Source organism: Saccopteryx bilineata, chromosome X, assembly GCF_036850765.1.
Source record: "Saccopteryx bilineata isolate mSacBil1 chromosome X, mSacBil1_pri_phased_curated, whole genome shotgun sequence".
NCBI classification, from domain to species: Eukaryota; Metazoa; Chordata; class Mammalia; order Chiroptera; family Emballonuridae; genus Saccopteryx; species Saccopteryx bilineata.
This window is the reverse complement of record NC_089502.1, coordinates 13,747,517-13,772,879: the sequence shown is the minus strand read 5'-3', so window position 1 is coordinate 13,772,879 and position 25,363 is coordinate 13,747,517.

The window sequence follows — 25,363 nt, the reverse complement described above, 5'->3', positions numbered from 1 at the left end:
TGGACTTTTGTATGTTAATTTTGTATCCTGCGACCTTACTGTATTGGTTTATTGTTTCTAATAATCTTTTTGTGGAGTCCTTCGGGTTTTCGATGTATAGGATCATATCATCAGCAAAAAGTGATAGCTTTACTTCTTCTTTTCCGATATGGATGCCTTTTATTTCTTTGTCTTGTCTAATTGCTCTGGCCAGAACTTCTAGCACCACGTTGAATAAGAGTGGAGAGAGTGGACAACCCTGTCTTGTTCCTGATTTAAGGTAGAAAGTCCTCAGTTTTATGCCGTTTAATAGGATGTTGGCTGATGGTTTATCATATATGGCCTTTATCATGTTGAGATATTTTCCTTCTATACCCATTTTGTTGAGAGTCTTAAACATAAAATTGTGTTGTATTTTATCCAAAGCCTTTTCTGCATCTATTGATAAGATCATGTGGTTTTTGTTCTTTGTTTTGTTGATATGGTGTATTACGTTAACCGTTTTGCGTATGTTGAACCATCCTTGAGATTCTGGGATGAATCCCACTTGATCATGATGTATTATTTTTTTAATATGTTGTTGTATTCGGTTTGCCAGTATTTTGTTTAGTATTTTAGCATCTGTATTCATTAGAGATATTGGTCTGTAGTTTTCTTTCTTTGTGCCATCCTTGCCAGGTTTTGGTATGAGGGTTATGTTGGCCTCATAAAATGTGTTTGGAAGTATTGCTTCTTCTTCAATTTTTTGGAAGACTTTGAGTAGAATAGGAACCAAGTCTTCTTTGAATGTTTGATAGAATTCACTAGTATAACCGTCTGGGCCTGGACTTTTATTTTTGGGGAGATTTTTAATAGTTTTTTCTATTTCCTCCCTGCTGATTGGTCTGTTTAGGCTTTCTGCTTCTTCATGACTCAGTCTAGGAAGGTTGTATTGTTCTAGGAATTTATCCATTTCTTCTAGATTGTTGTATTTGGTGGCATATAATTTTTCACAGTATTCTACAATAATTCTTTGTATATCTATGATGTCTGTGGTGATCTCTCCTCTTTCATTTTGGATTTTATTTATTTGAGTCCTGTGTCTTTTTTCCTTGGTGAGTCTTGCCAAGGGTTTGTCAATTTTGTTGATCTTTTCAAAGAACCAGCTCCTTGTTTTATTGATTTTTTCTATAGTTTTTCTGTTCTCTATTTCATTTATTTCTGTTCTGATTTTTATTATCTCCTTTCTTCGGCTGGTTTTGGGTTGTCTTTATTCTTCTTTTCTAGGTCCTTAAGGTGTGAAGTTAAGTGGTTTACTTCGGCTCTCTCTTGTTTGTTCATATAGGCCTGAAGTGATATGAACTTTCCTCTTATTACTGCTTTTGCTGCATCCCAGAGATTCTGATATGTCGTATTTTCATTTTCATTTGTCTGTATATATCTTTTGATTTCTGCGCTTATTTCTTCTTTGACCCATTCATTTTTTAGAAGTATGTTGTTTAGTTTGCACATTTTTGTGGGTTTTTCCCCCTCTTTTTTGCAGTTGAATTCTAGTTTCAAGGCTTTATGATCAGAAAATATGCTTGGTACAATTTCAATTTTTCTAAATTTGCTGATATTGTCTTTGTGGCCCAACATATGGTCAATTCTTGAGAATGTTCCATGTACACTAGAGAAAAATGTATACTCTGTCGCTTTGGGATGAAGTGTCCTGTAGATGTCTATCATATCCAGGTGTTCTAGTATTTCGTTTAAGGCCACTATATCTTTATTGATTCTCTGTTTGGATGACCAATCTAGAGCCGTCAGCGGTGTATTGAGGTCTCCAAGTATGATTGTATTTTTGTTAGTTTTTGTTTTAAGGTCAATAAGTAGCTGTCTTATATATTTTGGTGCTCCTTGGTTTGGTGCATATATATTAAGGATTGTTATGTCTTCTTGATTCAACTTCCCCTTAATCATTATGACATGACCATTTTTGTCTCTGAGTACTTTTTCTGTCTTGTAGTCAGCATTATTAGATATGAGTATTGCTACGCCTGCTTTTTTTTGGGTGTTGTTTGCTTGGAGTATTGTTTTCCAGCCTTTCACTTTGAATTTGTTTTTATCCTTGTTGCTTAGATGTGTTTCTTGTAGGCAGCATATAGTTGGATTTTCTTTTTTAATCCATTCTGCTACTCTGTGTCTTTTTATTGGTAAGTTTAATCTATTTACACTTAGTGTAATTATTGACACTTGTGGGTTCCCTACTGCCATTTTATAAATTGCTTTCTGTTAATTTTGTATCTAGTTTGATTCTTCTCTTTTGTTTTTCTATCATTTGTTTTTGTTTGTTTGTGTTCCATACTTCTTTCCTCTGTTGCTACCTTTTTTAAGTCAAGTGTTTTTGTGGTGGTTTTTTTAAGGGTGGTTACCATTAAGTAATGAAAAGGGTACCTACCATATTCATTGTAGTACCCTATCTTATAAGTATTTCTGCACTTCATCATCCTTTGCTACTGTTAATCTCCATCCTCTCCCCCCTTTTTTTCCTTTGTTGTCACAGTTTAAGTTTGGTTTTATTGTGTTCTTGGTGGAGCTGTTACTTGTGGTGTTGTTTTCTTTTGTTCTTTGAATCTGGTTGGAAAACCCCCCTTAGTATTTCCTGGAGTGGGGGCTTTCTGTTGATAAATTCTCTCATCTTTTCTGTATTTGTGAATGTTTTTATATCTCCTTCATACTTGAAGGATAGCTTTGATGGGTATAGTATTCTTGGCTGAAAGTTCCTCTCTTTCAGGGCTTTAAATATTGGGGTCCACTCTCTTCTAGCTTGTAGAGTTTCTGCTGAGAAATCTGATGATAATCTAATAGGCCTTCCTTTATATGTTGTACTCTTCTTTTCCCTGGCTGCCTTGAGAATTTTTTCTTTGTCATTGGTTTGTGTCATCTTTATTATGATGTGCCTTGGAGTGGGTTTGTTGGGGTTAAGAAAACTTGGTGTTCTGTTTGCTTCTTGAATTTGAGGCTTTAGTTCCTTCCACAGGCTTGGGAAGTTCTCTTCTATTATTTCTTCGAGTATATTCTCCATTCCATTTTCTTTCTCTTCTCCCTCTGATATACCTATTATTCTTATGTTATTCTTTCTGATGGAGTCAGACAATTCCTGTAGGGCTTTCTCATTTTTTATTATTTTTGAGTCTCTTTCTTCTTCTCTCTGTTGTGCCTCAAGTTGTTTGTCTTCTATTTCACTAATCCTATCTTCAATCTGGGCTGTTCTGTTAGCTAAGCTTGTTACCTCGTTTTTCAGCTCGTGAATTGATTTTTTCATTTCTGTTTGATTTGTTTTTATAGTTTCAATTTCCTTGGTAATATATTCTTTGTGTTCATTGAGTTGTTTTCTGATCTCCCTATATTGCCTTTCTGTGTTTTCTTGTATATCTCTGAGTATTTTTAAGATTTCTATTTTATATTCTCTGTCATTTAGCTCCAAGGCTTCCAATATGTTAAGTCTTTTCTCCATAGATTTTTCCACATCTATTTGTGTTACCTCTCTTTTTTTTATTATTTTATTTATTGATTTTTTAGAGAGAGAGAAGTGAGAGAGAGACAGAGAGAGAGAAGGGGGAGGAGTAGGAAGCATCAACTCCCATATGTGCCTTGACCAGGCAAGCCCAAGGTTTCGAACCGGTGACCTCAGTGTTCCAGGTCGATGCTTTATCCCACTGCGCCACCACAGGTCAGGCACCTCTCTTTCTTTTGTATCCATAATATTCGATTTCCTCTTTCTTATCGGCATCTGAGGGTGGTCTTATTGATAGCACTAATTAGAATTAATAAAGAGTAAAAAGTAAAAAAAAAAAAAGGTAAAACACCCCACAAAAAAAAAACAGTAATAATTTATTATTTCCCCCTTTTTTTCTCTCTTCTCTTTCCCTCCTCTCCCCTCCTCAGGGAAATATCATGCCTATAATGGAGGGCCTGATTTGGGGTGAAGAGTTCAAGGGGCAAAAAAAAGGGAGTAGTGACCTACTAAATGCAAAAAAAAAAAAAGGAAGAAAATCTTAGACAAGCATAAGATGATTTGCTTGTAAGTGATGGTCAACTAAGAGATATAATGAGAGGGATAAGAGGGAACCAGAAAAAAGACCAAAAAAGAATAATAAAGAAGAAAAAATAAAAATAATAAGTAAAAATCTGTTGTATTAAGTGGAGCGAAGACTAAATACAATGGAGACCTTGGGTTGGGAGGACCCAAAATGCCACAAAAATAAACAAACAAGAGAAAAATAAAATAAAAACAAAAGCAAAAAAGAGAAATAAAGCCAAAAAAAAGCCTTGAGTCCCAAATTAACTAATTTGTTCGTGATTGAGGATTATATGGGAGGAAAGTAAAATGAGAAAAGAAAAAACGAATAGAAAGGAAAAAATAAGAAAAAGAGAAAAGCGAAGGAAGAAATAAAATAGGAGGAGAAAAAAACAAAATAAAGCAAGACAAAAAAAAAACAAAAGAGGAGAGAGTGAGAGTTAAGTGTTTTGGAGTATAACCTTAAAGGAGGGTGAGGATGAAGAAGAAAAATGAAATGCAACACTCATGGGTAGTGTAGTTCAAGAAAGGGGAAGCATAAGATGGGCAGAGAATAGAAGGACCGAGGTGGAGGAAATAAAGGCAAAAAGATAGAAGAAACAAACAACAACAACAACAACAAAAAATTAGTGGATCAAGTTGTAAAGTCTGTGGGTTTTTCTTGATTTTGAGAGGTTAACTTCTTCCTTTTTCTTTTCTCTCCCTCTTCCTAGTCAGTGACTCTGTACCCCAGGCTCTGCCCCTGTGTCACTCTTAGGTAGGGATTTGCAGTTGATGGGATTCTATGGCAATGTCATATAATTGGCTTTAGTCTTGCTGGAAGTAAAGGCTTGTTGGCGTTTGCAGGGTCCAACGATGAGAGAGTTTGCTTTCCTGGATTCTCTCTCCTAGTCCCCCCTTTCTGAATTAGCAGCCTGGTGATCCAGCTATAAGGCTGCAACTGCTTCTGCCTGGGGAGTAAGAGGCTCAAAGAGCTGGGAAATCCCCACTCTATCCCCACTCAGTGCAAGGCTTTGGGAAAGGCTCTGAGAGTCAGGGCCTCCAGTGTAATCAGGCGGGGGTGGGAGTCAATTGTTGTCAAGGTGACTGTTCAGCACCTATCATTTAGTTGGACCTCTCAACCCAGGCTTTCCACACTTTGTAGCCTGTTTTTGCAGGGAAGAAGAGGCACTAGTCTCTGCTTACGACTAGTGTAGTATAGACCTTATTATCTGCCAAGTCCTTCTTGTTAGCGTTTATCCCTGAATATGGAGGCTCTATCAATCAGAAGTTGCCCCCGCCCCTTTAGCGAGAGGCACTAAAAAATATCATGCCTCTTGTCTTGGATCGCTGAACTGAGAGAGATCTTATCAATTAGAACCGAGGGTGCGCAGATTTTATGGGTTAAGCTAATTTCAGTGATTGGGTCGCAGCTGTGCTTCCGAAGGTATTTTAGGCTGCCTGCGCGTGCCCCTCCCCCAACGCTTGATTGTTAGCTTGAATGGCTGGGTGAGGTGCCCCGCCCACGGAGAGAATCTCCCAAGCCTCTCCTGCTTGCCCTGCCGCTGGCGGCTGGACCGCACCAGGCGCAGGATAATGGAGCCCCCTGGGTGTGCGGGTCAGCAGGGCGCCCTGGGCGCGTGGAATGCCCAAGGCACGCGCGCGAATGGGGTGCTCCGGGCACCGGTGGCCGGTGACCCCCACTCGCAGTGTGCGGGCCGCTGGGAATGTCAGCGGTGCTCAACGGGACCGGGCGCGCGCGCGGCTGCTCGCTGCGGCTCGCGGCGGCGGCTCGTGGCGGCCGCTCGCGGTGGCGGTTCGCGGGGCCGCTCGCGGCGGCGGCTCGCGGCGGCTCAAGGTGGCGGCTCGCGGTTCCCAAGTATATGGGCTGACTCATCACAGGCGCACTTCCTTGCAGTTTGAAAGAACGTCCCTGTGGTAGATTCCTCCACACCCTCGTCTCTCAGATTCAAGTGATAACCGTCCTTTCGCTATCAGTTTGTGTGGAACTCCGGAATGCTCCGAGGATAAATTTTTCTGTTTCTAGTTGATAAATTTGTTGTGATTTAGGGGAGAGCTGTCGGACGCGCTGCTCACGGCGCCATTTCCGTGACGTCACTCAACCACTTCATTTTTATCTATGTCCATGAGTCTCAGTTTTATATCCCACCTATGTGTGAAATAACAGTTATTAGCTTTCTCTGATTTACTTATTTCACTCAGTATAATTCTCTCAAGTTCCATCAATGTTGTTGTAAATGACAATAGGTCATCAATTCTTATGGCTGAGTAGTATTTTATTGTACATATGTACCACATATTATTTATTCAATTCTTTAACTGATACTATACTAGTTCTACCAACAGAGGAAGTTGATTTTTTTATGCTCAACTTTCTGTAAGTAGTGTCTTCCTTAAAATAATTCAAGTTGATGCCATGTATTAGAAAAAATAAATTTAAAGCTTTATTTTTCCTTTGAACACATCTCAAGGAACATTACAGATGGCTCCATTTTTTAAAGAATTTCACATTAATGTGTGAAACCCCATGGTGTTCCAGGAAATAATTTTGTTTTTGTTGTTGCACCTTGAAACTGAAGACAGGTATTATTGCAATCTGGAGACATGCATTGCTGAGATGCTTGAAACAAACATTGAGATCTAAAAACTCACTGACACATAGGCATTATTGAGACCTGGTGAGAGATATTACTAATTCTAACATATTTTTGGTGCCAAATACTCTCCTCCTCCTCCATTCTATTCCATTTGTCAACATGACAGATGATAAAACAGGCCAGGAAATATCTTGGGCCAAATAATATGTGATGTGTCATTATGTGACATACCTAGCTTAAATGTGATGAATGGTAGCAATTATCCTGGTAAGTTGAGCAAAGAATAATGAACTCATACTTTGAGACCCAACTGTCTAAATATTTCAAATAAAAATTGGCAGATTTTTATAATCTGTATAAATACCTTAGTTTTTTAGTTACCCTACTAATATAGAATCTAATTATGTTTATCACTTAATAGAAAAAAATCTGCCATACCTGGAATTCGGAAAACATTCTATTAATAAACCATTAAAAAATGAAATGGTCTCTACAATGTCAAATACCCAGTTTGAATAAAGAGTTTACTTTTTAACCAGTTATATTTTTCTAATTGATTTCTTATGTTCATTTTATCCTGAGTCAAGGAATAGCATTGCTAAACTTTCTATGCCTGCTTTATTCACTTTTATTCAGGAGAACTGAAATTCTCTGATCCATCATTCTAATACTTGTTTTCTCATATGTGCATGGTGCTAGGCACTTGAATAGTCTTGAAATTTTTTTTACATCTTTACTCATCACCCTGGTTTTTGACTCTGACAATGGAGAAAAACCTCAGCACCCCTCCTCCTTGCTACTCTTTAATTTCCACCTTGTAGCATTTGAGGGCTCTCTATGTCATCACTCACATTTTCTGTTTGAAGCTTTCTGTTCCTAGACTCCTCTTCTTCACTGCTCCTGTCAAATTTACCACCATTGGGAAGCTACAATAGTTACAGTAACATGGTATCTTTGGCTTGTATTAGGGGATGTACCATGTCATAGTGAAGTAGTATATTGTAGTTAAGAGCCTGGTCTTTTGTGTCAGACAAATCTGACTTTGAATTCTGGCTCCATCAAATACTCTTTGTAATTCTGGGTAAGTAACTTAACCTCTCAGTGCTTTAAATTTTTAGCTATGCAGTAGAAAATAATTATAATAATAAAATTTCCTCATAGTGTTTTCATTAGAGTTGAATGAGATAATCCATATGAAGTGTTAGTAAGGTACCAACCACTCAATCACATTCTCATTTTACATTGGGTGCGTGTGTGTATGATTATACTTAAATTATTTAATATGTTGTCTCCCTCAGAAAATTGTAATTGCCTCAAAAGTAGGTGCAATTTGTAGTTTTTATATTGTTCTCCTCTGATTTTCTTCACATATTCAGCACAAGAAGTGAGTGTCCAGTAGGATCTTAGAAAAGTTTATTGGTATAATTTTTCCCCAACCAACCAAAATTAGAAAACTTTATTTTGGTTATTGCTGAAAAGAATTCAGAGAGATGTTTCTTACTTCTCATTGTACTTTTCTTCCACTGAAGGGCTGGCCATAACACCCTCATGTTCTGGATACTTTGTTCATCCCAACATAGAATCAGGATCCACCTTTAAGAGCATTCTCAGTATAGCTGCTGGTCTAACTTTCCAACTTATTATCTTACATTAACTCCCTCCCATTACTGATTTAGGTCCTACTTTTAGCTCAATATGTTGTTCTAATGAAATTCAATTTCCCTTAATCCTGCTTCCCAAAGGTAATGTTTTGCCCTTCCACTAAGGAAATAAATAAAATGGTAGAGTATGCAAAGAGCATCTAGAATGTCTCATGCAAACAAAATTCTCACCAAATCTTGACTTCTGAAGTTTGTGGGTTCAATGGAGCCAATTACTACTCTCATACTAGTCGCTTCTTGTATGTGCCTTGACCCAGCAAGCCCTGAGTCTTAAATCAGTGACCTCAGTATTACAGGTCCCATTTTATCCACTGTGCCAACAACAATTAGGCACCAAATACTGCTCTTTAAACCAAAATTACCTGTTGTGATAAACATAACTTCTTTTTTATGACAGAGACAAACAGACAGGAAGGGAGAGAGATGAGAAGCATCAATTCTTCATTACGGCACCTTAGTTGTTCATTGATTGCTTTCTCATATATGTCTTGACCAGGGGGGCTACTACAGCAGACCGAGTGACCCCTTGCTCGAGCCAGCGACTTTGGGCTCAAGATGGTGAGCTTTGCTTTGCTCAAACCAATGAGCCTGCGCTCAAGCTGGTGACCTCATGGTCTCGAACCTGGTCCTTGGCTTCCCAGTCCAACGCTCTATTCACTGCACCACCGCCTGGTCATAACTAATTCTCATACAACGCTGGATTATTGGGAAAGGTTAATCTACATAGAGTTACATTTCCTCTCACATTCTGCCTTGGTTGATCCATTTCATATTGTCACTGAACCCTTTTCCTCTCTGTCTGCCTCTACTTCAGTACTTTTAAGAGTTTCTTGCCAAATATTATTTTCTCTTTAATTTGTTGTTAAATATATATCAATTTTTTGAGGAGTCCACTTAATATAAAACTGAATATAGACCTGTGGTGGAAATCTTTGCACAGAGTAGGCATTCAATATTTGCTGAATAAAATATAGATTTATAATAATTTACCCTTGAGTATGTTCAGTAAAGAATTCAAAGATAACAAAAACTGTTTTTAAAATTTTACCTCCCCCATATGTAGATCTATACTATAAAGAGACCTTTCCAAATATCAATCCTTCTTTTCATGCTTTGATTTATAGTTAAATTTTTTGAAATTATTATGAAATTGGAGTTCTTTGAATGATGAGTTATAGTGCCTCACTGCTACACTAGCTATGTAGAAAGAGTTTATTGAGAAAATTAATATTGTAAACAAGGTTACAGGGGTCATGGTTATCCTACTCAAGAGAACTGAGCACACCTAGTATAAACAGTAATGGTGGTTTTAAATAATTTATGTCTATTCATTAAAGCAGTTACTTTAGACATTTGACAACTTTTCTTTTTTTGGATTTTTCCTAAGTGAGAAGCGGGGAAGGGAGGGGAGGCAGACAGACATACTCCCTCATGCATCTGACCGGAATCCACCCAGCATGCCCACTAGGGGCGATGCTTGGCCCATCTGGAGCATTGCTCTGCTGCAATCAGAACCAATCTAGTGCCTGAGGTGGAGGCCATGAAGCCATCCACAGCACCCGGGCCAACCTTGCTCCAATGAAGCCTTGTCTGAGGGAAGGGAAGAGAGAGACAGAGATAAAGGAGAGGGGGAAGGGTGGAGAAGCAGATGGGTGCTTCTCCTGTGTGCCCTGGCCCGGAATTGAACCTAGGACTTCCACACGCCAGGCCAATACTCTACCACTGAACAAATGGGCCAGGGCCTTGACAACATTTTAAAGCTGTTAATTCAAATTATTGGATATACTTTAGAGGAAAATAGCTGTATTTTAAACTTCTAGTCTATTATTCAGTCAGAAAATATTTACTGACTGCTACATGCATAGTCTCAGAAGTACAATAATTTTAACTTTTTATATAATAAAAAGCTTTAAAAGGGTATATCTTTTATCTTTCAGAAATATATTCTAATTTCAGATGTACTAGAGGAGCTTTATAATAAAAGAAGTCTTATAGAAAATTTTGGAAGAGTGATAAATATTTTGCAATATGACTACTTATTTGGTTACTAGGTCTCTGTTTTATAAATTTAGATTTTTAGGTAGTATATTTTCTTAAAGAGAATTATCTTTCTAACTTAATCTGGATTTTATTATTAGTTATTATAATCTATTAATATGGAACCCTAAATCTTTCTGAGTTTCAGAAAGCATCAGGGAAAGATATCCTACTGTACTCCTCAAAATCTCTTTGGTAAGACTAATTAAAGGAGCAAACTTCCCTCTTTTTTTTTTTCAGAACAGTGTTACCAATTTAAGACAGCCATTATGAGCAAAAGCGGGCTTTATTTATTTTAGAATGCATCTTTGGGAAACTGACTAGATGTGTTTTTTGTTTGTTTGTTTGTTTTTATGAGAGAAAGAATCAGGTAGAGAAAGAGAGACAGGAACATTGAGGTGCTCCTGTATGTGCCCTGACTGGGGATCAAACCTGGCAACTTCCATGCTCTGGGATGATGCTCCAACCAATGGAGCTATCTGACCAGGGCTTAATTTTTTATTGATTCTTTTTAGAAAGGCAAAGAGAGGAATGGAGACAGAGGGAAGGGGAAGTGAAGCATTTTGTTCTACTCTGTTGTGCAATTTTTGGTTGCTTCCTGTGTGTGCCCTGACTAGGGATTGAACCCACAACCTGTTGTTTCAAGACGATGATCTTAACCAACTTGAGCTATCCGGCCAGGGCCACTAGATGCACTTTTAAGGTCTATTCCATATCTTTGTTTCTTTGGCTAAAGAATAGGGAGTTCATTCTTGGGCTTGATCACATAGTAGAGAAGATAGATTGTAAAGGTTCCCAGAGAACTCAGAGGACTCACTTCAGAGCACACTGGGCAATTGGAAAAAAAACATTCTGACTTCTATTTGTGAAATGAATGGGGGTGACACTGGAAATTTGATACCAGAATCTTTAAGAAAGGGCCCATATCTATCTTGCAAGTGTCCAACAAAAGGGATTTACTCTGGAGTACAGGTATTGCTTTACACAAAAGTAGAAGTGTAATGGAGTAGAGGGAGCACACAATTTGAAGCTAGAAAGAAACCATCAGTTTCCAACTTGCTAGCTGGGTGACCTTGGACAATTAATTTAAGCTTTAAGCTCAGAGTGCATTTCAGTTACCTTCCTTGTAAAATGGGGACAGTACCTACCTCATTAAGTTGTTGCGTGATTTAAGTGTCTTGTCTGCAAAATACCTAGTAAAATAAATATACAACACATATTAATTTCTTATTTCCTGTTTTGTTTCTTTGATGAAAAGGTTACCGGAGGTTATTGACTTTATTCATTGAAAAGAAAGGCAGCTGTAATGCCAGAGTGATATTGGGATTAGGTGTCAAGAGTGGCGAGAACCAATACTTCTCAGCAAGTGGATTATAAAATTCAAAGTTCATAACAACTGTATTTACAAGAATGTACATTTTGTTAAAACAGAAGACTTTCCCTATCTTAATGGTTGGGTAATTGCATGGCTTGGTGAATGGTTGAAAATTCAGAGGACACCAATCAAGCTTCTAGGTGATTCTACATGGGTGAAACTTTGTACTTTGCAAGAATTACATAGACAGTGTCAAAGATGGAAAGTTTGAAAATTAGATGACTAGTTATTAAAGTTTATTTATAGACAAAAAGCAAATTTTCAGCTAGAAAATCTTCAAGCGCTAAAAACAATGTTATTGATATAGTGATTGGTGTCTGAGCATGCTAGTAAGTGCATTACATAAAAGAATCTAATCCTGCTCTGTATTTTTATGACAGGTTCAAGATGGAGTATTTCTCATAAGTTTAATGAACCCCTCTTGTAAGAATTTGTAGTTGACAAGAGGGCGATTTTCATCAAAGCTTAAGTGGTAAGGACAAAGAGACACGAACTGAGGTTGTCATAGGAACATCTTTCCCCTCAAGGGCCATCAGCAAGATTAAATAATGGCCATGGTGCACACTGGTAAGAATAAGGACTATATCATTAGGAGAAGAATAAAATGGAAAATAACTGGGAGTAGGAGATAGGGAGGAAAGAAATAAAATTAAGGGGTATGTTAGTGTGATCACTAGCCACTTCAATCACTCCACAGTCACAGCTTACCAAACTCTGAATCCTCTCCATTTTCCATTTTTCCAATCTGAGCATGTGTCCTCCAGCTATAGTACGCAACAGACATTTACTAAGTGTCTGTTCTGTACAACTTACTGTGGTAGGTGCTGTGGGCTATACAGATATGATTAGAACATGGTCAGTGTGAAAAAGACTTTCAGTCTGGCACATAAGGCTGTTATCTTTATTCCAAGGTGGGATTAAAAATGTCAGGAGAAGGATTCAAACAAAGTGATTGAGTTAAAGAAAATAAAGAAGACTTCCTAGCTAAGTTAGCATTTGAAGTATTCCTTGAGGGGTACAAAAGATTTCAGTAGGTAAAATTGAGAGAGGGCATTCACCACAGAAGGACTGGCTTGAGCGGAGACAGAAAGGAGATTATAAAATAGATAAAATGACAGTTAACACCCCGACCCTGTTTTTTGCCATTTCCTATTCACCAGACACTGTGTTAAGCAATCTGGGTGCATTACCTCATTGAATCCTTATAATAAACCCACTCACATGGGTTTCATTTCTAATTCTCTTCTTATATGGGGTTGTGGGGAAAAGAGCTGTGTTAGGCTTGCTCACTGGTTTATCAGCTGCAAGCACTTTACCTGACCAGTGTGTCTATGAAAGGCTATGGGTGATTTCCCTCGGGAGCAAATCTCCCAGGTTGTTCTCTTTCCACTGCAAGGTGCACTTTTCCTGCTTCCTTGCACTTTCATTGCAAAAAGCAGGGTTTTTATTTTGTTTGTTTTGTTTTGTTTACTTGCTTGTCTTTGCAAGCATCCAATAAATGGGTAATGGTCCAATGCTATTTGGCTTTGTAGTTCCTCTACCATCTCCCTAAATGCAATGTGAACCTACATGGTCTCAATCACCAGCATTACATCTGGCATGGTGGGCAGGATTTGGAGCAGATTGGTATGGAGCCACTAACACCCTTGAAGGTTGGGGTAGAGTGGTGGTTGTTGTTTTCCAGCATATGGTTCCCCATAGCTGTCCTTTTGGGGGCTGTGGGCTAGGTGTTTTTGACAGCCCTCCAAGAAGGAACTGAGAGCTCTGTGAAAGAGGCTATTTGAGATCAAAAGCTTTGCCTGACCTGTGGTGGCACAGTGGATAAAGTGTCAACCTGGAAACACTGAGGTTGCCGGTTCAAAACCCTGGACTTGCCTGGTCAAGGCACATATGGGAGTTCATGCTTCCTGCTCCTCCCCCTTCTCTCTCTCTCTCTCTCTCTCTCTCTCTCCCCTTTCTATAATGAATAAATAAAATCTTAAAAAATTTAAAGAAAAATTAGATGGCAAACTTAATAAAGTTCTTTTGGAGCTTTGCCAGCAGCTTAAATCAGAACAGAGGTTCCAGCTGCTAATGTGAACAGCCCCAGAAACTACCAATAAAACGGTTGATGCATAGGGGACATGGTTACAAGATTATATGATGGAGGCAGTTGAGGGAGAGGAGGATCCCCAAGACATGCTGTTCCAGTTTGAATAAGAGGAAGGCCATTTAACAGGGATGGACAGGGACTGGAGACACCATGTGGAACTGGCAATCCTCTGGTCCCCTTCTAATGTACAATGGGTGTTGGTCTTGGTGGATACAAGTGCAAAATGTTCCCTCCTCTATGGGAACCTAGAGCGGTTTGCTGGGATCCCAGGAGCTATTGATGGTTATGGGGCTAAACTGTATGAGTGAAACCAATAGCTTTTCCTTTGGGGATAGGAAGGCTGCTCTCCTAGCCACTGAGAATATTATGACCACAACTCCAGTTACAGTCAAGATAACATACCCTATGCAAGTTGAGTCAAAGATTGGACAACCAAAACACATAGTGGTATGGCCCAAAACCACAACCTTGGACAATTAGAGTGCATACTTGCAACAATGCTATGCTCTTAGCACCAGCCCATTGAGGGCAGAACTGCAGGAAGTCTTGGGGACTTCAAGACTCCAATCACCTATGTGGCCTTAGAGTAAGGTGTTGCTGTGGCTCAGGAGGAAGAACCTGAAGTCAGTCCCTATTAGGAAGAGTGAACACCCATCCCTGAGGATGCCTGGTATACTGATGGTTCTAGCAGGGGCCAACTTGTCAAGTGGATGGCTATAGCCTTTCATCCAGCCGCTGAAACTATTTGGATGGACACAGGTACAGTCTAAACAAAGCAGCCAATGGGCAGAATTAAGAGCTGTATGGCTAGTTTCTCATAATGAACCTTCACCTCTGGTGACTTACACAGAGAGCTGAACTGTCTATTGTGGACTGACCCTTTAGATTGCTACTTGGCACATTAACCAGTGGATGGTAATGCACCATTCACTATGGTGTCAGGCCATGTGGCAGGGCTTATGGAAAATAGGACACCAAAAGCAGGTGATAGTATATCATGTTATGGGTCGTGCCCCTTTAGCTCATCCTGGGAATGATGAGGCAGACACTTTGGCAAGGATGCTATGGTTGGAGATTGTGCCTGCAGGTGAAATGGCACAGTGGCTCTACCAGCATCTGCTCTTGGTGGGACAATAAACTATGTGGACTAGGGTTAAGGCTTGGAACTTGCCTGCATCCTATGCAGAGGTAGTCGCAGCCTGAAAGTATTGTGCAGTGTGTTCTAAGGAGCACCCGCGAAGACAACTGGCATCACCTGAGCATGTCCAGAGAGGTCGTGTTCTACTGATATGGTGGCAGATTGAAATCATTGGACCCTTGCCAAAATCATATGGGTACAAGTATGCAGTCACCTGTGTAGATACTTCCCCAATCTGCTTGCTGCTTGCCCTGCCCATAACCCAGACCAAAGGGCAGTCATATAGACTCTGGGCCACCAGAGTGCTGCATATAGGTGGCCACTGGTCTTTGAAAATGACAATGGTTCTCATTTCACTGGTTCTGTAGTGAAGCAGTGGGCCCAAGAGCTGAGAATAAATTTGAAGTACCATGTTCCCTACCACCCACAGGCCACTGTTATCACTGAGTGGTATAATAGACTCTTAAAGCAGGGACTATGACAGGAGAGAGGCACCAGCCTTCTTACTGGATGGACACGCCACTTTTGGATGCACCATGGATGCTTTGTTCAAGCTGTGTTTTGGACTTCAAGACAATGTGTTCTTGCCTGGCCCAGTAGCCTTCCTTAAATATCAGTGGCTTCAATGTACACGACCATGGACTGTACTGGCCCCCTACCTGTGATGGGTGGCCTTGTTGGCACCATGGATTAAGGAAATAGAATTGACCTCCAGTTAACTCCCTGGGAAACTAGCACCTGGCCACCTCAGATAGAAGTGTATTATACTTTGAGTGCTCAGGGAGACAGCATTATGAAGGGTATCTTTGTAATTTCTTTATGGCCAATAATGAGTTACCCAATTTTCTTACACATAGAATAAGCAGATCTTGGTGTAAAGACCAATAAGGCTTGGTATGCCTGCCCAGGGCAGCCTTTGGTACCAGCAACTGTGCTGTCAATAAACAAAACTCTGGCTTGTATTCTGCCAGATGGGAAAGATTTGCCTCTCTTGGTGCGGCTAACCACTCTCCTGTTTCGCCCATAATTTGTACTTTGTAATTAGGTTGCAACCATCTGTACTGTTTATGTTTATGTAATATACCTCACTCCTTGCACAAGGACCACTGTGGAAGATCCCTGTCCCGTAAATTGTGAGACGAGCAACTTTAAAGGGGTAAAATGTGGAGAAAACAGCTGTGTTATGCTTGTTCTCTGGTTTACTGGCTGCAAGCACTTTGCTAGATGAGTGTGTTTATGTAAGGCTAAGGGTGTTTTCCCTCAGGGCCAATTCTCCCAGCTCACTCTCCTGCCACTGTGAGGAGAGGTTTCCCTGATCTGTTGCCCTTTCACTGTGAAAAGCAGGTTTTCTTTGTTTATTCACTCACCTGTCTTTGCAAGCCTCCAATAAATGGGTAATGGCCTAATGCTGTTTGGCTATGCAATTCCTCTACCATCTGCTGAAATTTAATGCAAATCTTCATGGCCTCAACCACCAGCATTACAGAGATGTTCAGTGTTTTATGTCAAGTATCTCAGATTTTTTTCTGATACTAAGACTATTAGAACATCCTTAGTGAAACTCCAGTTCTCCACATCTTAATATATTTTCCCCAAAATGGTTTCTCCCTGCTATCAATTCATTGCTTTAATGGAAGCAATTCTGGAAGGAGAAATATTAAGGTGGACTGAGCCCCAGAGGGCAAGACAAGTTTTAAGAAAACAACATTGGGTATAGAGGCCCTGATCTTTGACAGATCTTCTCACTTCCAAACCAGAACGTTGCAGCACAAGCCCTATTGCTCTGTCTTTTTCCTCACACCTGCTCCCCTGAGACAGGTGTCTCAGGCTCAGAAGATGCTAATCAGTTTCCATGGTAACCTGTGACTGTGCCTGATAGCTTCTTCACTCAGCCAGTTCTAGGCCGTGAACATCTGTTCTTGGTTTACCTCTTCTAATGTCCCCAAACCTAAGCCCACGACCATATGCCAAGCTTCACAGTATCTGTATAAGTGGTGGAGAGGTCCTGACTTGCACCCAAGGTAAGAGAAACAAAGTGGAGATAAAGTAACAGGGAAGCAGTGTGCTTAAAAGGAGCTCTCTGGGGGCAAGGAGGTCAGGTCCACCCATTAAATTTAATTAAGGGCTTACTACCTGCCAAGTATGGTGATGTCCTGTCCCTTATTTAATTCAGTTTCCTCAAACAACCTTATGAAGTAAGAATCATCACACTAATATACTGTACAGATGAGAGAAATAAAAACTCAGAGAGACAAAGTGACTTGTCGAACATTACACAGTTGTGACTTCAACTTTGTCTTAATGTGAGTTTCCAAAGCACAATCTCATTGGATTACACTAATTTATGGTTCTTTATTTTTTGGAAGAAAGATGAGAACTATGGGAAAGTCCTCAATTCATGTACCCATGAATCCCTCAAAGCCTTTCTGCCAGGTATATATATATATTTTTATTATAATTTTATTTTTTAATGGGGTGACATCAATAAATCAGGATACATATATTCAAAGATAACATGTCTAGGTTATCTTTTCGTTCAATTATGTTGCATACCCATCACCCAAAGTCAGATTGTCCTCTGTCACCTTCTATCTAGTTTTCTTTGTGCCCCTCCCCTTCCCCCTTTCCCTTTCCCTCTCCCCCATATCACTTCAGCAGCCTCAAAGCCTTTCCCCGAGAATAAATCCATCCCTTCACATGTGCTTCTTTTTAGACATTTTTCCCCTTCATAGAATCCTTTCTCCCTCTTTAGTAGCCTCTTTATTCCCCTTTGAGGTTATCTATAATTTCCTTCTAGAAAAATTTAGTTCTTAATTCTCCCAAGTAGATCCCTGATTCTTCTTTTCTATATGGAATTTTTCACAGCATGGGAAGGAGGGTGATCTCATCTAATAGAAATGGGAGTTGAAGCTTTATTTCTCTAGAATAAGGGTCAGGTTCCCATGGCAACTATTTGGCTATCTCAGACATGAAGTAGGCCTCTGAAGGGAAAGGTTTGAGAAAGAATATAGATTTTCAAAGGGAAAAGATTATAGACCTTTGGATTTTAGGGACATGCTTAAGCTTTTAGAGAATTAAGGTGACTTGAGGGTTTGTTCTGTGAAAGCTAGAAAAGGATCTCAGACAATGTTCTAGTCTCTTGATGCCTGAGGATCACATTTACATGTAGTTCCTCCTTTCACTTTAAATACATTTGAGGGGGGTATAACTAAAAAGAAGTGGAGTAGCCTGACCAAGTGGTGGCGCAGTGGATAGAGTGTTGGACTGGGATGCTGAGGACCCAGGTTCAAGACCTCGAGGTTGCCAGCTTGAGCGCAGGCTCATCTGGTTTGAGCAAAAGCTCACCAGCTTGGACCCAAGGTCACTGGCTCGAGCAAGGGGTTACTCAGTCTGCCGAAGGCCCACAATCAAGGCACATATGAGAAAGCAATCAAAAACAACTAAGGTGTCGCAACGAAAAACTGATGATTGATGCTTCTCATCTCTCTGTTCCTGTCTGTCTGTCCCTGTCTATCCCTCTCTCTGTCTCTGTAAAAAAATAAAATAAAATAAAATAAAATAAAATAAAATAAATAATAAAAAGAAGCAGAGTATTTCTGGACATTACTAAAAGCCTTCTCGGGACCATGGTGGGTATGAGTTAGGTGAATCTATAATGCCCAAACCCCCTTTTTTCCACACAGATCTGCCCTCTACTCCTTGAACTCTTATTACCAACCAGCCTATCCCAGGAATGAGATTGACAGAATCTTTGGGATGGCAGCACTATGCTGAGGGAGGTATGACAGAAAACCATATTGTGGGGACTTACCTAGCTTCCTTCTGTGAAGAGGTGTGGGTGAAAGCTCCCTTCTTCCCTTTTATTAGATTAAGGTTCTATTTTATGACAGTCACCAAGGAATAGGGGTGAGAAAGGAGGGGCAGGCTCTTCTTCCCTGAGAAGGAAGAAATGAAAAGAATGCAAGGGAAAGGAGCCAGCAGGGGTAACCAAGTCACCAAGTGATAAATTAAGTATATCCCATAGTTAAAATACAAAGCAAGAATAGTAAGATCTGTATGTAACTATGGCCAGTGATCTGGAAACCCCTACCTCCTGCTTACCCCACCAAAATGTTCCCTCCCCTCTCCTTGAGTCCTGGAAACCTTAAGCAAAGAAATCACATGCCCATTGTTTAGATACTGTAAAGGTATATAACCTGTAAGCAAGTCAACTTTGGGGAGCCCGTGTTTTGGAGCTACAAGCCCCATGTTCTCCACAGGCTTTAATAAATTCTCCTTCCTTCATTGATTAAGTTATCTGAGTGCTTATCCTCCATTGGGTTGCTTCTTGTTACAAGAGTTCAAGCCAAAACCAAGGGGCATATCTTTTATGAATTTTTACTGTGGTGACTTATCTAGCTTCCCTGATTTTTCCTAGACACCAATTTCTGCCCTATCAGCCTGTCTTTTCTGCTTTCCTCTTTTCTTCTTTCATAAGTAACATATCACAAAGTCTTCTTGCTATTTTTTCACCCACTATTTTCATTTCTCCATGGTTCCATATCCTGCTATTACATATCCCTACCTTCTTCCTACAAGGTCTTTGCTAACATCTGTTTGCCTGCCCCTTGGATCTTGAAAGACTTAAGGGATTCCTAATCTAGGACAACAGTACCACTGAAGGACAAAGAGAGGAGATAAGATGTAACATTTTCTAAATCCCTACCATGTGTCTTTGTGTATGCTGACTCATGTACCCACAAAACAGGCCATCAGAGTAGACTTTACTAATCATTTCTATTCTGCAAAGGATGAGATTGAGGTTTAGGATCAAATGACTTTCCCAAGAGATTAGAGTTTGTAAATGGAAAATCAGGATTGGAATCCCAGTATTCTGGCTTCAAATCTGGTTCTTTTTCCATTGCCTTAGGAGAGTGCCAGGGTTTACAATCCACATGTTTCCAAGAGAAAATGTTATTGTTGACTTCTGAAAGCTACTGGAGTGTAAAAATGGAATATTTGAAGACTCATTCTGTTTGACTGTTACAGCTCCCAAGGCTTTGTAGCAGTGCTTAACCTTTGAGGCTTCTAATCTGTTTTAATTCAGGGTGATGGCATGATTTTATTCTCTCTCTCTAATAGGAGACTTCTCTATTCCCACCATAGGCCTTGGTTGACCTGAGTCAGGAGTTCTCTTCACTGTGGCTTCTTGATTTCCATTCAGTCATTTAGTCTTTAGTTTGTGTGTTCATTTACTTATTCATTCATTTATTCAACTCCATTGAGTATCTTTTAGGTGTCAGACACTATGCAGAGTTGAGAATCAATTGATGATGAGGCAACAGTCTCTGCTTTTCTGTAGTTTTTGGTTTTTTGGAGGATTCAGAAACTTCAGTAAATAATAGCAATATGATATAAAAACGATGATACAACTACGGACTCATTTGCAGCATGAAATATTTGACTAGAGTAAAAAGATGAGGCCAGTTATGAAGGTTTACCTTTTTAGGAATAAGACCTTTCTTAACTCCTAGGTACCCTCTCACCTATCCTTCCCCAAGTTCCTACAAATAATAAATGCTCAAAGTCACTATTTTAGTTTTAAAATAAGGTTATTTTTGTGGAGTTGGTGAATTATGATGTTTATCATATTAATTGTCAATTGTTATTATTAAAGAAAAATATAGTGGCCAAATGCTCTTTCCCATTGAAATTCTGAGAAATATAATAGGAAATTATCCCACAACTGACTAGTGTTATCCCCTCTAACAGAAATAATTCCATAAAACTACAGCCAGTCTAGAGAGCTTCAATTATGTTTGTACTTAAGGAAGCAAATGTGATGCATTTTGTATTAACCTGCTTTGTAAATAAATATCTCTGTATTAGAACATTATCTTTAAGTGTTGTCCTCTAAACAACTTTCTTCCCATGTCCTTCACCCTCAGGGTGAGTGGCCACATACATATCAGTGACCTTTTATTCTCTCTAACATTTCTCCTTGTAAACTTGTCTCTTGCTTTTCATGGAACAGACCCGATATAGAAGTCTAAACTATAGTGTGAAAGGATGAAAATAATTTACTGTTTTACCTTTCATAAGGTATTTGTATTTTAATGAAGACTTGTCATTTGATTTGGAGACATAAGTCTGTCATTTAAAATGTTGGTGACTTTGTAAGGTATATGACTGTCTGGCCACTATACTATCACCAGAAACTAAGACAAATGATGTTGAATGTAAACTTTAATTAAAAATTAAAATTTTAAGTACTTAAAATTTTTATGCCCAAAATCAATTTATTTTTTAGAAACTCATGCACAAGGCCCAAAATTCAGGTCCTTAAGACATAAAATTCTAATAAAAAATTTTAAGTACTGGTAAACTTGACTCATGAGGAATATTTTGAAGTAGAGGTGGCTCTTTCTCTTCCTCACTAACTCCTAACTTTGGTACATCTGTTTGGAGTGACATCTGTAATTTCTCCCACTTCTCGAAATACTTTTGGCTCAATCTATCTATTTTGTGTTTGCAATTGGCCACTGAACATTTCTAGTCTATAAAAATGGAGCCTAGTTCTTAAGGTGGGGCTCCTTTGTCTTGAGGATATAAAAGTGGGGAAGATTTTTTTATGGTGCTGTTGGAAAATTGGCCTGATTATAGTTGGTTGTTAGGTTAGGAATCATCTTCTCTACATGCATGAGTTCTGTGGGCAGTTAAGTTCACATGTCAGCTCACACGTGCATATGACAAATTGTGATTTTTCACATATTTCAGGATAAAAGTACTGTAGAGGAATTTTTGAAAAATAGTAATGATAATAATTCTTACCATGCTTTAGAAGTCATGTGAAAGGAGTTATATATGTTCAGAACCTCTAAATGAGGAAGATAGTGTTATTGCCACTTAAAAGATGGAAAAACTGAAATTCAGATATGTTAAACCATCTTTTAAAATCACATAATAATTATAAAAAAAGAATTTGAACTTTATTCTTATTCCAGAGCCTGTGCTTTCAACTACTATATGCAGTGACTTTCTATAAAAGCAGTGGATAGATGAGGTTGTGTATTCCAAAGTGGAGGGAGATGTAAGTTTGAACAATGTCTTAGGGTTAAGAATAGACAAAATGTGTTTCATGAATACAAAGTATCTCAGTCAAGTGGGACAAGAGGCAAAAATTTTTGCCAGGTAGTAGAAGATTGAATTTCTGCAATGGCTGTCCATCGCAATGTTGTGGAAGGTCCAGAATGTTGATGCAAAGAATATATCTTTTATTCAGCTACTACTTCAATTATTAAAGATCAAGTTTCGCCTGACCAGGTGGTGGCGCAGTGGATAGAGCATCATGCTGGAATGCTGTAAACCCAGGTTTGAAACTACAATGTTACAGGCTTGAGTGTGGGGTTGCAGGCTTGAACGTGGGGTCATAGATTATAGCCCCATGGTCACTGGCTTGAGCATAGAGATTGCTAGCTTTAGCCCAAAGGTCACAGGCTTGAAGCTTAAAGTCACTGACCTGAGCCCAAAGGTTGCTGGCTTGAGCATGAGGTCACTAGCTCAGTTGGAGTGTTCCACTCAGGGCACATATGACAAAGCAATCAATAAAAAACAAAAGTGCCACAAATATGAGTTGATGCTTCTCATCTCTCTCCCTTTCTGCCTGCCTACCCTCTCCTGCTAAATAAAAATAAATAAATAAATAAATAAATAAATAAATAAATAAATAAATCCCAAGTTTCAGGAGCTAAAGAAGTTTTTCAATAGTATAAATGAAAGTATTTTTAGAATTTTGTAAAGGATTTTGGGTAAAAATCAAACACTAACACCCAACAGAAACATATTTAATAAAAGTAACCATTCAGTACGATGAAGCATTCAATGAAATCTATTGTAAATTGTTTTCCCTCTGCATGTCAGAGAAAAAACATTCAATATTGTGATTACCAAGGTAATTTGTCCTAAGGCTAATAGGTGGTAAGAGAAAATTATGCTTTGTTGTGTTCTGTTCTACAGAGGTCAAAAGGTTCTATTTGGCATGTACACAGAAGTTACTGGTCTAGTAATCCCCAAATGACAATCCTGGTAACAACATAAAGTGGCTTGGATTGTTGGATGAAGCAAGCATGATTTTAGGTAATAATGGAGATGACTACCTATGTGGCAGTTCCTGATCTAGAAGACCAGGATTTTGGTTTCTAATTTATTTCTGCCACTAGCTAACTGTGTGACTTTGAGACAGTCTCTTAGTTTTCCTTCAGCACAATTTTCCCACTTATAAAATGTGAGAGTGGCAACAAAGATCCTGACTGTCTTCTTTACCACTTTTGTGCATTTTTTAACAAAGACAGAGGAATAGATAGGGACAGACAGACAGGAATGGAGAGAGATGAGTAGCATCAATCATTAGTTTTTCGTTGTGATACCTTAGTTGTTCATTGATTGCCCTGTCATATGTGCCTTGACCATGGGCCTTCAGCAGACTGAGTAACCCCTTGCTCGAGCCAGCGACCTTGGGTCCAAGCTAGTGAGCTTTGCTGAAACCAGATGAGACTGCACTCAAGCTGTTGAACTTGGGGTCTCAAACCTGGGTCCTCAGCATCCAAGTCTGATGCTCTATTCACTGCACCACCGCCAGGTCAGGCTGTGCATTTATTTTTAAAAGTTTACAAGTATTAAGTGGTTCTTTTCTCACTGTAAAAATGTTAAACAGTAACAAACCCCCCCTTTAACCCTTTTCTTACTTTACATCTCTAGCAAGATAAAATTTATATTTATAGTGTAATCTTTTAGACCATTTTTATGTTAAATATCTAGTTATGTTATGTGTGTGTGTTTGTGTGTGTGTGTTTGGTGTGTGTGTGTAACAATTGATTATACAGGTGGTTCTTGGGTTATGACACAGATTCGTTCTTACAACAGTGACATAACCAGAATTTTGGTGTCAGTTGAAACACACCCTAGTGTAAGTCACTTGCCTATCCTGATACAGTTGTAAAATCATAATCTAGAGAGGCAATGATGTCAGAATAATGGCAGTGTGAAAGATACTTCTGATCTCTCCCTTTGAAATTTCAACAAATAGAACAATTATAATGCAGCAAAGGAACCCCAGCTGGGCTTGTAGGTACACCTGAAAGATCCACACATGGAATGAACTAAAGGTGGAATGGGGTGAAAAGAGGGGACAGAAAATAAAACGCATTCACAGTAGGCTTTGGAAAGGTGAAGAGACAAAGCTGGAGTAACTGGTTTTTTGTTGTTGTTGTTGTTGTTGTTTTTCTCTCTGCTGAATTACAGAAAAGAGGGAAGCCCAGGCTCTCTGAATTTTGGCTGAAGGGTATGGAGAGAAAAATTCAGGGTAATGGGGTCTCTTTCTGGTGGGAGGAGCAGTGAGACAGAGTGTCAGAGGAGGAGATAAACTAAAATGGCCAGCACACAGGGTCACGAACAGTGTTCATATGGTCTGCCTGTAGCCTACACTTGGCAGAGATAGAGAGAGCTAAAGTGTGGGCCCCAACTTTTCAGATCCCACCTCCTTCACCTAGCAGTATAGGGAGTGGCAGAAACAAATCCTACAGCTAGCTCTCCAGGGCCATTCTTTCCTGTGAAAAGCAGAGGTGCTCCAAGTCTGGTCCCCAGATCTGTTGAGATGTGGGGAGGAGTGACTGGAAGCCTGAGATCACCATTGTAGAGCTGTAAAGCTGTAAAACTGAAGCTGTAAAGCTGAATCTGGAGATCTGATGTCATAAAGCCAAAGTAAGAAAGCCCTCACAACATGTTCCACCCATCAAGGCAACTGCAACCCCACCAACATCATTGCAACAACAACATATTAGTGGATAGTCCAGTAAATTCACAGAGCTAAAAGTTGCAATACAGTAACAAATACTGGAAAAAGCCTCTCAAAATGAATATTTATTTTTCATTTTTTTCTTCTTTTTTTCTTTTTCTTCTTATTTTTTCTTTCTCATTTTTGAATTTTATTTTCTTTATTTTTTATATTTTTAATCTTATTTTTATAGGTGTTTTGTTCTTGATTTTTTGTTTCCTTCTGATCTTTCCAGTGGTTTTACTTCATTCCTTGTCACAATCTTTTGAATTTTTATATTTGTTACTGTATATATATATATTTAATTTTTCAAGTTTTTTTGTTTGTTTGTTTTGTTAAGGTTCTTAACAATACCACTCTCAAATGCCATCAAAGAAGAAGAAATTGAATACCGTGGCTAAACAAGACAGAGATGTATTTCAGAGAGAAAATAAAAAATCTCCAGAAAAAAATCACAATCACAATGGAAGCCTTAGAGTTAAATGATAGAGAAATCAAAACTGAACTTTAGAAATGCTCAGAAAGATGTGAGAGGACACCAATAAGTAACTTAATGAGCTCAGAAAACATATTAATAAACAAAATGAATACCTCACTAAGGAGATTGAAACTTTAAAACAGAGATAGAGAC